Below are 12,783 nucleotides of genomic sequence, written 5' to 3'. Positions count from 1 at the left end.
TTCCAGGTGTCCTGAGGCCTCATCCTGTCTTTGGAAGTAACAGACCTCTCTTTGGCAAGTGTCCTGTGCCAAGGGCTGGGTGAGTGGATGTTTCCATTGCTCTGTTCATGGGAGCGAGTGAGTGCAGGTTGCACTTTTCTCTGCCAACTGGGCATCGATGAATCAACACTATCCAGATACATTTCACAGAAATGTGATATTTGCTTAGCTCTTTGTTTCTATACAGCCGTGGTGGGAGGGATGGTCCGAATACACCTGTTTTGACATTGTGTTGATATCTCATTTGCAGTCTTTAAGAAGTTTAAAAGAATTCATTTACATGTTTTGGGAGTTATACGAAAATGAAGTTATTTTTTGAAACACACTCAATCGACCTAGAAGCCAGACTTGTCAATTTTGGTAACATTTTGTCAGCTCGACGGAAAACCTAGACAGATAGAATGCAAATTGGCAGTCCAAACTGTTAAAGGGTTCATGTCGGCTCTTTACGGTTGAAGCCTCCGGAACCAACAGGAACCATGAAATAACTATTGGAAACTTGAAATAACCCCCAAACTTGGATACACTTGTGCATTGGTGCCCTTTACTCCCAATGACACCTACTGGCCAATATTGGCATTTCAAGGGGTAACATCCCTCTCTAGGAAAATACAAGAGGAAAGAAACCAAATATATACATTTAGGTTTGAATCCAAAAGCACCTAGAGGCATTCTAGCTAGGAGAACCCTGCTGCAGTTATGCTAGTCTATGGAGAACCAGGTGTTCTTCTATCAGTGATGAGAACGCTTAATCATCCGATCATGTTGGGTAAAGCCATTTAACGCAACCAAGTCTGCACCCGCATGATATAGTGCCCACGGGGGCTTGACTCAAGTGAAAGACGATCCACATAAGCTGTGTCTTTTATATCATTGGCGACTTTTACAGTACAGTTCTCTTTCTGACTTGTACTATTTACCTATACTGTCTTGAAAAATTGAGGCCTAATACAGATTCAAGTTCAGTCAGATTCCCCTCTCTTACCACACTCCCTTCACCCCAGGGAAGACATAAGCACAACATTTGCTGAATCTAGCGGAAGGCCATCGTTTCTAGGTGTGAGCTAAGTATTCAATTCCTATCTATTTCAGCCAAGTTTATTGGACCTTTAAGGAGTTCACTGTTGTTCACAGAGTGTGAAGCTGGAGGAACTCTGATTCTAGGAGGGGCTTGTTTTACTCGTAATGGCTTCATTGCAGCTCAGCTACTGATCCTTCAAAATGGATGCCTGTGTGGAGGGGAGGGAAGGCAAGTGCTTGCTAGCTAGGCCCAAACCTGGGAAAAGGCTTACCTGGGCTTGGTGAATTCTGGTCTGAATGGCTTGGGAAGGCCCCTTGGGAAGTGTGGATTCCCATGACCTCTTCCAAGAACAGGAGCGTTTTGATCATCTCTGCCATCTCTTCTCTTGCAGACGTCAGGGACCTTGGACCCGTTCTTGGAGAAGAGAATTGAGGAACTTCCTCAAGTCCACGTTGGCACTCCGTATGTTTCTGCCAGTATCAGCGAGGTTCAATATGTCTCATGAATGTCTTTGGAGCCTGGTATCCTCTACAGCTGTCTCCACGCCAGTATTCTCCATTGTAGCAGAACATCTCTCATCCATGTGTTCGCATCTCTCCTCAATCCGTTCAGCCAGCTTTTCGGCCAGCTTCTCTTCGTGTCTCCCCTAAAGTTGACTTCACCAGGACTGGGCAAGTCTGAAAGTACCTCGGAGCCTCACCAGTAAGCTGATGACAGGCAGATCTTCCACTGTCTGCCCTTTCAGGTTCTGGAAACTGACCTGTGACCTCAGGTCTTTGGGCAGCAGCAGTATCTCGAACTTACACAGCTTCCCGGACCAAACACCTAAGCCAAGCTCCACAGAGGGCGGCAGCCCCTCCATCACACTGATCCACCCACAGAACTCTGCCCGGTTACCTAGGATCCAACAGCCACAACAAGCCTCACGGTACACACCAACATTCCACCTGGAATCCAACCGCTAACTGCCATCCCCAATGGCTGCTGCATCTTGTCAGTGTTGGGGGAGGGGCTGCATCCGACGAGAAGTTCCTAAGGTAAATGTGATTCTACCCACTAGCGTCCCATGGGCCTTTCTTCTTCCCTCTTTCCTTTTGTTCAGATCTCTATGCACAGTACCAATGGAGGGAAGTGTGTCCCTTTTCAGTTGATGGTTTCACACGTCTTTAAACTTTCTAACAGTTCACAGTACACAGAGACCCACTAAAGGAGACTTATGTTCCTATAATATCCGTACACCCGGAATACATATGCGTCGCCTGATTTCTGCTGAAACACCCGCACTCTCAGGACATGGATCCATTGGTTTCATGGGGGCTGAAATTCCAAGAAATGAAACCAACCCCAATGTGCACTTTGCTGTCAGTCTCTTTTGCTCTTAGTACACTTTGGCAGAGCTACTTGCCTTTGTTATAGGCTTCTTACAATTCTTCTCTACGTAGCCTAGAATATGGCATTCCTTCATCCTGTTGGAAGACATACAAGTCTACATCACGGACTAGGAATCCATTTGATTCCAAATCGGCATTAGGGTTAGGTCACGATATGTTCTTATGAATCAAAATTTACGAATATGAATGCACGCCTCCGAATACAAGTGTGCTGAGTACATGCAAGCCGCGATAATGGGTCGATGCATGCTGAATGATCCTTGACATCACCTTAAGTATTTTCTTTTGAATAATCATGGTTCCCTTGGTAAATATCAGCCAACCGTACCATTTTGGTGTTTGTTTGTTGGTTTGATTCTTTGTTGGTCTGCTTCTCGCTTGTATTGCAAACACGACAGGCCATGCATCTCTCCTTAAGCTTGAAACAGAGAGTCAAATAAGCTGATTCACTTAAGAGAGTGCTTCCAATCACCTATGATTTCCTGCTTCCCTCTCCCATCTTTAGGGTTTTGATGTCCTCCTTGCCTTCTTCTTGTTTCTTCTTTGCCACTCATGCTCTTCTTGCATTTCCAATAATGGTTTCTTCTTTCCATTTCATCTTGCTGCTTTTCTATTCAGGGTAGATTTCTCAACCATTCTTGTAGGATAAGTTTTGAACTGCTGAATTCTTTTAAGATTTGCCGGTTTGTGGAATTTTCTAGCTCTGCCGTTATTAGGACTGGCGGTCATGTGGCATAGGCTCCCCTAGGTGGCAGCATTTGGCCATTCAGGATATGGTCTGTGTCCTGGCACTCCTCCCTCTCCTGCAATATTGCTGCCGAGATATCAGCTGAATCCCCTCTTGAGGTTCCCTTGTGACTATGTTGTTTCCTCCAGGTGCATTTTAAATCACTGTGATATTCGTGAGCTTTGTTGATTTGAATCATACAGCTGCTGGTAGGTCTATTGGGATTCCACCTCCTTTGGATGCTGTGTAATTCCTGAATTCGCATACATGATTCTTTCTTGGCTTTCAGGAAGTTTCAGTCTGATTTTTCTACAGATAAATTTTCAGACATTTTTTGTTTCCTTATCTCTTGCTTTTCCATCTGGGACCCTTATGAATTCTAGTCTTTCATGCCCTGTCTTAACCCAGGGTTCAACAGCAATGTTTACATTGCTTTGCACTTGCTTTCCTATGTCTGCTTCTGACCGAGGTTTTTCTGATCCCATGTCTTCACAGTCATTCACGCGTCCCTCTGCATTATCTAGTCTGCTTACGACTAAATTTTAGCCCTGATATTATCACATCCATTGAGTTTCCTGATATTTTTTGGCTCGTCTTTAGACTTTCTCTTCCCCTTTTCCGGTATTCTGCCTTATGTGATTCTGAGACACTGTTGTTTTTCAGTGATTTCCTGACCTCCATTTTCAACACATGGTCTGGATAGCGTTTTGCAGTCTAGTTGTTTGAAAGCATATCTTTTGGGCCTTCAATATCTTTGGAACTGAAAATGGTACTTCCTGTTTCTTTTACTGTACTTCTTCACCTCTACTGCTCAGGTAATATCAGGTATGTAATGTGGACTTCTAGGGCTTTGTTAAGTGAAAATTTTAGACTTTTGGCTCTATGCAATTCCATGGGATTTCTGTGCGGACAATTTCTCCTAGACATTGATGCCATATCGTGTTCCTGTGTGTGTTGTCTGGTATATCTCCAATTGCTGGTGTTGCATTAGTTTTGATGAAAAACCAATACTATTTTGATTTGCATAACTTCATTTTGATAATGCTTATCTCACAATTCTGAAAGTGCACAGGACACTTCCTCTTGTGGAAATGAAGCTTCTAAAGGTTCTCAGCTCTGCATTCTGCTCTATGTCATTTTGGAGTGTTTCCAAAACAGCAAACTGAGAGTGCGCTTGTGCTTTGTAGTTCCACGGGAATGTGCCAATGAAAGCAGTTCTTCTCAGAGCTTCTCTGTCTACAGAAACACCAGTGGAAGCATATCTATGGATGTCACATATCAGGGCCTGCTGGAATGATCCCGCAGACCTACCTTGGTGTCCTCGGTGCCGTACCGTGCTGGTGCCATCCAAAATGTAGCATCCGCTTTAGGGAGATAATGCTGTAGGTAATGCTTCCTCTTCTAACGCTGTGGACTTGGACCACTCTTCCTTGTCCTCTCATCCTTGTGGCACGGGTGCACGAAGGCAACCACACAGCTGTTGTGCATCCTGTGCCTCAAACCAAACCATAATCCCAGCCCAGGTTATGAATGTAGCAGATCCTAAGTCTTTCATTCTGATTTCAAAACCAAGGCCCCCTGGATCCCTCAGACCAGATGAACGATATCTCTGAGTCAGCCCCACACGTGCTCTATTGGCAAAATGCCCAATTGGTCCCTGGTCCTGCAGATGCACTGGGTGTGGCCATGGGACATATTGGTAATCTCAACCACGTGACCAGTTTTGATGCTTTATCATTGGTACACATTTTGGTTTGCTCTCTTGATTCGACCCACCACATCCCACAATGCACTCCAGATCCCTGAGACTCAGCGTGTGCCATCATTCGTAGCCCTATCCCTCACAGAACGTTGCCTCTGCTACCTCAAATGTGGCAGCTGGGATCTTGGACTCCGAATCAACTGTGGGGATATTTTGCGCTGGTTTCTTTGAGTTCTGTCAGCCAAGCATCTGCTGTGCACTCTTGTAAATCTCAGCACATCACCTTCTATCCCATGTCTCCTGTCCGCTTGAGAGTGTGCGTCCAAGTTAAACAGAGTTTCACCCTTGTTGCTCCATCACCAGGGGTCAGACCCTCACTGGATTCCATTTCCTGCTTTGCCTTCTCCTGCTTCCAGGTGTCCTGAGGCCTCATCCTGTCTTTGGAAGTAACAGACCTCTCTTCGGCAAGTGTCCTGTGCCAAGGGCTGGGTGAGTGGATGTTTCCATTGCTCTGTTCATGGGAGCGAGTGAGTGCAGGTTGCACTTCTTCTCTGCCAACTGGGCATCGATGAATCAACACTATCCAGATACATTTCACAGAAATGTGATATTTGCTTAGCTCTTTGTTTCTATACAGCCGTGGTGGGAGGGATGGTCCGAATACACCTGTTTTGACATTGTGTTGATATCTCATTTGCAGTCTTTAAGAAGTTTAAAAGAATTCATTTACATGTTTTGGGAGTTATACGAAAATGAAGTTATTTTTTGAAACACACTCAATCGACCTAGAAGCCAGACTTGTCAATTTTGGTAACATTTTGTCAGCTCGACGGAAAACCTAGACAGATAGAATGCAAATTGGCAGTCCAAACTGTTAAAGGGTTCATGTCGGCTCTTTACGGTTGAAGCCTCCGGAACCAACAGGAACCATGAAATAACTATTGGAAACTTGAAATAACCCCCAAACTTGGATACACTTGTGCATTGGTGCCCTTTACTCCCAATGACACCTACTGGCCAATATTGGCATTTCAAGGGGTAACATCCCTCTCTAGGAAAATACAAGAGGAAAGAAACCAAATATATACATTTAGGTTTGAATCCAAAAGCACCTAGAGGCATTCTAGCTAGGAGAACCCTGCTGCAGTTATGCTAGTCTATGGAGAACCAGGTGTTCTTCTATCAGTGATGAGAACGCTTAATCATCCGATCATGTTGGGTAAAGCCATTTAACGCAACCAAGTCTGCACCCGCATGATATAGTGCCCACGGGGGCTTGACTCAAGTGAAAGACGATCCACATAAGCTGTGTCTTTTATATCATTGGCGACTTTTACAGTACAGTTCTCTTTCTGACTTGTACTATTTACCTATACTGTCTTGAAAAATTGAGGCCTAATACAGATTCAAGTTCAGTCAGATTCCCCTCTCTTACCACACTCCCTTCACCCCAGGGAAGACATAAGCACAACATTTGCTGAATCTAGCGGAAGGCCATCGTTTCTAGGTGTGAGCTAAGTATTCAATTCCTATCTATTTCAGCCAAGTTTATTGGACCTTTAAGGAGTTCACTGTTGTTCACAGAGTGTGAAGCTGGAGGAACTCTGATTCTAGGAGGGGCTTGTTTTACTCGTAATGGCTTCATTGCAGCTCAGCTACTGATCCTTCAAAATGGATGCCTGTGTGGAGGGGAGGGAAGGCAAGTGCTTGCTAGCTAGGCCCAAACCTGGGAAAAGGCTTACCTGGGCTTGGTGAATTCTGGTCTGAATGGCTTGGGAAGGCCCCTTGGGAAGTGTGGATTCCCATGACCTCTTCCAAGAACAGGAGCGTTTTGATCATCTCTGCCATCTCTTCTCTTGCAGACGTCAGGGACCTTGGACCCGTTCTTGGAGAAGAGAATTGAGGAACTTCCTCAAGTCCACGTTGGCACTCCGTATGTTTCTGCCAGTATCAGCGAGGTTCCATATGTCTCATGAATGTCTTTGGAGCCTGGTATCCTCTACAGCTGTCTCCACGCCAGTATTCTCCATTGTAGCAGAACATCTCTCATCCATGTGTTCGCATCTCTCCTCAATCCGTTCAGCCAGCTTTTCGGCCAGCTTCTCTTCGTGTCTCCCCTAAAGTTGACTTCACCAGGACTGGGCAAGTCTGAAAGTACCTCGGAGCCTCACCAGTAAGCTGATGACAGGCAGATCTTCCACTGTCTGCCCTTTCAGGTTCTGGAAACTGACCTGTGACCTCAGGTCTTTGGGCAGCAGCAGTATCTCGAACTTACACAGCTTCCCGGACCAAACACCTAAGCCAAGCTCCACAGAGGGCGGCAGCCCCTCCATCACACTGATCCACCCACAGAACTCTGCCCGGTTACCTAGGATCCAACAGCCACAACAAGCCTCGCGGTACACACCAACATTCCACCTGGAATCCAACCGCTAACTGCCATCCCCAATGGCTGCTGCATCTTGTCAGTGTTGGGGGAGGGGCTGCATCCGACGAGAAGTTCCTAAGGTAAATGTGATTCTACCCACTAGCGTCCCATGGGCCTTTCTTCTTCCCTCTTTCCTTTTGTTCAGATCTCTATGCACAGTACCAATGGAGGGAAGTGTGTCCCTTTTCAGTTGATGGTTTCACACGTCTTTAAACTTTCTAACAGTTCACAGTACACAGAGACCCACTAAAGGAGACTTATGTTCCTATAATATCCGTACACCCGGAATACATATGCGTCGCCTGATTTCTGCTGAAACACCCGCACTCTCAGGACATGGATCCATTGGTTTCATGGGGGCTGAAATTCCAAGAAATGAAACCAACCCCAATGTGCACTTTGCTGTCAGTCTCTTTTGCTCTTAGTACACTTTGGCAGAGCTACTTGCCTTTGTTATAGGCTTCTTACAATTCTTCTCTACGTAGCCTAGAATATGGCATTCCTTCATCCTGTTGGAAGACATACAAGTCTACATCACGGACTAGGAATCCATTTGATTCCAAATCGGCATTAGGGTTAGGTCACGATATGTTCTTATGAATCAAAATTTACGAATATGAATGCACGCCTCCGAATACAAGTGTGCTGAGTACATGCAAGCCGCGATAATGGGTCGATGCATGCTGAATGATCCTTGACATCACCTTAAGTATTTTCTTTTGAATAATCATGGTTCCCTTGGTAAATATCAGCCAACCGTAGCATTTTGGTGTTTGTTTGTTGGTTTGATTCTTTGTTGGTCTGCTTCTCGCTTGTATTGCAAACACGACAGGCCATGCATCTCTCCTTAAGCTTGAAACAGAGAGTCAAATAAGCTGATTCACTTAAGAGAGTGCTTCCAATCACCTATGATTTCCTGCTTCCCTCTCCCATCTTTAGGGTTTTGATGACCTCCTTGCCTTCTTCTTGTTTCTTCTTTGCCACTCATGCTCTTCTTGCATTTCCAATAATGGTTTCTTCTTTCCATTTCATCTTGCTGCTTTTCTATTCAGGGTAGATTTCTCAACCATTCTTGTAGGATAAGTTTTGAACTGCTGAATTCTTTTAAGATTTGCCGGTTTGTGGAATTTTCTAGCTCTGCCGTTATTAGGACTGGCGGTCATGTGGCATAGGCTCCCCTAGGTGGCAGCATTTGGCCATTCAGGATATGGTCTGTGTCCTGGCACTCCTCCCTCTCCTGCAATATTGCTGCCGAGATATCAGCTGAATCCCCTCTTGAGGTTCCCTTGTGACTATGTTGTTTCCTCCAGGTGCATTTTAAATCACTGTGATATTCGTGAGCTTTGTTGATTTGAATCATACAGCTGCTGGTAGGTCTATTGGGATTCCACCTCCTTTGGATGCTGTGTAATTCCTGAATTCGCATACATGATTCTTTCTTGGCTTTCAGGAAGTTTCAGTCTGATTTTTCTACAGATAAATTTTCAGACATTTTTTGTTTCCTTATCTCTTGCTTTTCCATCTGGGACCCTTATGAATTCTAGTCTTTCATGCCCTGTCTTAACCCAGGGTTCAACAGCAATGTTTACATTGCTTTGCACTTGCTTTCCTATGTCTGCTTCTGACCGAGGTTTTTCTGATCCCATGTCTTCACAGTCATTCACGCGTCCCTCTGCATTATCTAGTCTGCTTACGACTAAATTTTAGCCCTGATATTATCACATCCATTGAGTTTCCTGATATTTTTTGGCTCGTCTTTAGACTTTCTCTTCCCCTTTTCCGGTATTCTGCCTTATGTGATTCTGAGACACTGTTGTTTTTCAGTGATTTCCTGACCTCCATTTTCAACACATGGTCTGGATAGCGTTTTGCAGTCTAGTTGTTTGAAAGCTTATCTTTTGGGCCTTCAATATCTTTGGAACTGAAAATGGTACTTCCTGTTTCTTTTACTGTACTTCTTCACCTCTACTGCTCAGGTAATATCAGGTATGTAATGTGGACTTCTAGGGCTTTGTTAAGTGAAAATTTTAGACTTTTGGCTCTACGCAATTCCATGGGATTTCTGTGCGGACAATTTCTCCTAGACATTGATGCCATATCGTGTTCCTGTGTGTGTTGTCTGGTATATCTCCAATTGCTGTTGTTGCATTAGTTTTGATGAAAAACCAATACTATTTTGATTTGCATAACTTCATTTTGATAATGCTTATCTCACAATTCTGAAAGTGCGCAGGACACTTCCTCTTGTGGAAATGAAGTTTTTTAAAGGTTCTCAGCTCTGCATTCTGCTCTATGTCATTTTGGAGTGTTTCCAAAACAGCAAACTGAGAGTGCGCTTGTGCTTTGTAGTTCCACGGGAATGTGCCAATGAAAGCAGTTCTTCTCAGAGCTTCTCTGTCTACAGAAACACCAGTGGAAGCATATCTATGGATGTCACATATCAGGGCCTGCTGGAATGATCCCGCAGACCTACCTTGGTGTCCTCGGTGCCGTACCGTGCTGGTGCCATCCAAAATGTAGCATCCGCTTTAGGGAGATAATGCTGTAGGTAATGCTTCCTCTTCTAACGCTGTGGACTTGGACCACTCTTCCTTGTCCTCTCATCCTTGTGGCACGGGTGCACGAAGGCAACCACACAGCTGTTGCGCATCCTGTGCCTCAAACCAAACCATAATCCCAGCCCAGGTTATGAATGTAGCAGATCCTAAGGCTTTTCATTCTGATTTCAAAACCAAGGCCCCCTGGATCCCTCAGACCAGATGAACGATATCTCTGAGTCAGCCCCACACGTGCTCTATTGGCAAAATGCCCAATTGGTCCCTGGTCCTGCAGATGCACTGGGTGTGGCCATGGGACATATTGGTAATCTCAACCACGTGACCAGTTTTGATGCTTTATCATTGGTACACATTTTGGTTTGCTCTCTTGATTCGACCCACCACATCCCACAATGCACTCCAGATCCCTGAGACTCAGCGTGTGCCATCATTCGTAGCCCTATCCCTCACAGAACGTTGCCTCTGCTACCTCAAATGTGGCAGCTGGGATCTTGGACTCCGAATCAACTGTGGGGATATTTTGCGCTGGTTTCTTTGAGTTCTGTCAGCCAAGCATCTGCTGTGCACTCTTGTAAATCTCAGCACATCACCTTCTATCCCATGTCTCCTGTCCGCTTGAGAGTGTGCGTCCAAGTTAAACAGAGTTTCACCCTTGTTGCTCCATCACCAGGGGTCAGACCCTCACTGGATTCCATTTCCTGCTTTGCCTTCTCCTGCTTCCAGGTGTCCTGAGGCCTCATCCTGTCTTTGGAAGTAACAGACCTCTCTTCGGCAAGTGTCCTGTGCCAAGGGCTGGGTGAGTGGATGTTTCCATTGCTCTGTTCATGGGAGCGAGTGAGTGCAGGTTGCACTTCTTCTCTGCCAACTGGGCATCGATGAATCAACACTATCCAGATACATTTCACAGAAATGTGATATTTGCTTAGCTCTTTGTTTCTATACAGCCGTGGTGGGAGGGATGGTCCGAATACACCTGTTTTGACATTGTGTTGATATCTCATTTGCAGTCTTTAAGAAGTTTAAAAGAATTCATTTACATGTTTTGGGAGTTATACGAAAATGAAGTTATTTTTTGAAACACACTCAATCGACCTAGAAGCCAGACTTGTCAATTTTGGTAACATTTTGTCAGCTCGACGGAAAACCTAGACAGATAGAATGCAAATTGGCAGTCCAAACTGTTAAAGGGTTCATGTCGGCTCTTTACGGTTGAAGCCTCCGAAACCAACAGGAACCATGAAATAACTATTGGAAACTTGAAATAACCCCCAAACTTGGATACACTTGTGCATTGGTGCCCTTTACTCCCAATGACACCTACTGGCCAATATTGGCATTTCAAGGGGTAACATCCCTCTCTAGGAAAATACAAGAGGAAAGAAACCAAATATATACATTTAGGTTTGAATCCAAAAGCACCTAGAGGCATTCTAGCTGGGAGAACCCTGCTGCAGTTATGCTAGTCTATGGAGAACCAGGTGTTCTTCTATCAGTGATGAGAACGCTTAATCATCCGATCATGTTGGGTAAAGCCATTTAACGCAACCAAGTCTGCACCCGCATGATATAGTGCCCACGGGGGCTTGACTCAAGTGAAAGACGATCCACATAAGCTGTGTCTTTTATATCATTGGCGACTTTTACAGTACAGTTCTCTTTCTGACTTGTACTATTTACCTATACTGTCTTGAAAAATTGAGGCCTAATACAGATTCAAGTTCAGTCAGATTCCCCTCTCTTACCACACTCCCTTCACCCCAGGGAAGACATAAGCACAACATTTGCTGAATCTAGCGGAAGGCCATCGTTTCTAGGTGTGAGCTAAGTATTCAATTCCTATCTATTTCAGCCAAGTTTATTGGACCTTTAAGGAGTTCACTGTTGTTCACAGAGTGTGAAGCTGGAGGAACTCTGATTCTAGGAGGGGCTTGTTTTACTCGTAATGGCTTCATTGCAGCTCAGCTACTGATCCTTCAAAATGGATGCCTGTGTGGAGGGGAGGGAAGGCAAGTGCTTGCTAGCTAGGCCCAAACCTGGGAAAAGGCTTACCTGGGCTTGGTGAATTCTGGTCTGAATGGCTTGGGAAGGCCCCTTGGGAAGTGTGGATTCCCATGACCTCTTCCAAGAACAGGAGCGTTTTGATCATCTCTGCCATCTCTTCTCTTGCAGACGTCAGGGACCTTGGACCCGTTCTTGGAGAAGAGAATTGAGGAACTTCCTCAAGTCCACGTTGGCACTCCGTATGTTTCTGCCAGTATCAGCGAGGTTCAATATGTCTCATGAATGTCTTTGGAGCCTGGTATCCTCTACAGCTGTCTCCACGCCAGTATTCTCCATTGTAGCAGAACATCTCTCATCCATGTGTTCGCATCTCTCCTCAATCCGTTCAGCCAGCTTTTCGGCCAGCTTCTCTTCGTGTCTCCCCTAAAGTTGACTTCACCAGGACTGGGCAAGTCTGAAAGTACCTCGGAGCCTCACCAGTAAGCTGATGACAGGCAGATCTTCCACTGTCTGCCCTTTCAGGTTCTGGAAACTGACCTGTGACCTCAGGTCTTTGGGCAGCAGCAGTATCTCGAACTTACACAGCTTCCCGGACCAAACACCTAAGCCAAGCTCCACAGAGGGCGGCAGCCCCTCCATCACACTGATCCACCCACAGAACTCTGCCCGGTTACCTAGGATCCAACAGCCACAACAAGCCTCGCGGTACACACCAACATTCCACCTGGAATCCAACTGCTAACTGCCATCCCCAATGGCTGCTGCATCTTGTCAGTGTTGGGGGAGGGGCTGCATCCGACGAGAAGTTCCTAAGGTAAATGTGATTCTACCCACTAGCGTCCCATGGGCCTTTCTTCTTCCCTCTTTCCTTTTGTTCAGATCTCTATGCACAGTACCAATGGAGGGAAGTGTGTCC

General features: G+C 45.4%; 2 long non-coding RNA genes across 2 annotated transcripts; both read left to right on the top strand.

Annotated features, from left to right (window-relative positions):
• The first annotated feature begins 1,993 nt into the window (after positions 1–1,993).
• LOC140692633 (uncharacterized) lies at positions 1,994–6,948 on the top strand. Its single transcript, XR_012068190.1, has 3 exons — positions 1,994–2,097; positions 5,297–5,369; positions 6,743–6,948. It is a non-coding gene; the product is annotated as an uncharacterized lncRNA (long non-coding RNA).
• A 359-nt stretch (positions 6,949–7,307) lies between these two features.
• On the top strand, positions 7,308–12,229 carry LOC140692669 (uncharacterized). Its single transcript, XR_012068252.1, has 3 exons — positions 7,308–7,388; positions 10,590–10,662; positions 12,036–12,229. It is a non-coding gene; the product is annotated as an uncharacterized lncRNA (long non-coding RNA).
• Positions 12,230–12,783: the final 554 nt, after the last annotated feature.

This window comes from Vicugna pacos, unplaced genomic scaffold (assembly GCF_048564905.1).
Source record: "Vicugna pacos unplaced genomic scaffold, VicPac4 scaffold_14, whole genome shotgun sequence".
Lineage (NCBI taxonomy): Eukaryota > Metazoa > Chordata > Mammalia > Artiodactyla > Camelidae > Vicugna > Vicugna pacos.
The sequence above is the reverse complement of the archived record's forward strand: the minus strand, read 5'-3'. Positions and strand labels throughout refer to the sequence as shown.